Source organism: Anopheles bellator, chromosome X (genome assembly GCF_943735745.2).
Source record: "Anopheles bellator chromosome X, idAnoBellAS_SP24_06.2, whole genome shotgun sequence".
Taxonomy (NCBI): Eukaryota; Metazoa; Arthropoda; class Insecta; order Diptera; family Culicidae; genus Anopheles; species Anopheles bellator.
In genome coordinates, this window is record NC_071287.1 from 2,480,078 (window position 1) to 2,481,596 (window position 1,519).

Below are 1,519 nucleotides of genomic sequence, written 5' to 3' on the forward strand. Positions count from 1 at the left end.
GCGAGGAGGACGACCAATGGATTTGCTTATGTTCGGTAGCTCTCGCTTCAGGGATACGGTCTACCGTTAGCGTGAAAGAGAGGCAATGAAAGTTAAATCTGCTGCGCATTCTGTTTCGCAACCTCGAGAGCCTCGGGAGAGTCAGAAGATTTCACGTTATTTTTCTTCAGCTCTCAGCATCTCAATGTAGAGAATGCTGGCGTTGGTGTGATCATTATAATCGTGATACTCTTAGGGAAAGTACTCTTGTGCACAACCGTGAAATCGTGTGAACCATGTTGTCGAAAATGGCGTCTGAGCAGCAACTGGATAAGCCTGAAAATTCATCGTAAGTAAGGTGTTTCGTCACGCTGATTCTGATCGTCCAGTCAAAAAGAATGTGCGAATTGCGCCTGTGGAAACAGTGAAACAGTGCTTTCTTGTTGTGAATAGTGTAGTGAAGTTGTAAAATGCTATTTTGGATTGTGTTGTACGGCACGTTAGAAGCAGTTTGCTCTTCCTTTCGTTTCAGTTCTCGGGAGGCCACCGGTGTAGGCCCGAATGGGCCCAAAGTGCTCGACAAGGAGCGAATCCTTGTGAATAAGGACCCAAAGTGGCACGACAGAGAGTATCTTTTAAAGTGGTACAAGACGGAAGCGTGCATGCGGCGCTTATGTCGGCAGAACTACGATTGTCCACAGTTTCACAACAGTATGGATAAACGCCGTGATCCAGATAAATACAAGTACAAGTGAGTGCGCTGCTTTAATCCATACGCACTTTGGACGATCGAACGAGCTAACTGGTGTGTCGTTTTTCACTGTAGATCGAAACCTTGCCCAAACGTAAAGCGGTCGGATGGAAGGTGGGGCGAACCGTCCAATTGTGACGCCGGTGACAACTGTGGCTTCTGTCACACCCGTAACGAGCAGCAATTCCATTCGGCAAACTACAAGATGACCGACTGTTGTGTTCAGCAGGCGCGATGTTGTCAGCGCTCAATGTTTTGTCCATTCACGCATGTAGCACGTGAGAGCGATTGTAGCGAATCCGCACCTACGAGCAGCCTCGGGTTGCCTACCAATCTCCTTGGCAGGAAACCTCCCAAGCGTCTCGCATGCAGCATAAGATCTCCTTTGGATGGCGGGGTGTGTAAGTATTTCGTCCGTCGCATTCGTTGTGTTGGGTAAAACTGACGTATCGGACTTATCGTACTGAATCACTAGCTGAGCCGAGTCTGCGAGATGTAGCGCTCGCAGATGAGAGTCAGATTTCTGGTCTAACATCAACGGGCTTGCTGGCCAACAGTTCCGCTCCGGTAAACACTCCTGGTGTGCCAAGAAGCAACAAAAAACGAAGTAACCTAGATCAGCAGCAACATCCGCAAGCGCAACAGCAGTTGCAACAACATGTCGATGTAGAGCAACAAAAACGGAAAATCCAACAAAAGCTGGTCAACTACAGGCAGACGGGCGATTTCCAGACAATAGAATCACGTGGCATGGCTTTTACAAAAAAGATGACACCAATGGAAGAAAAC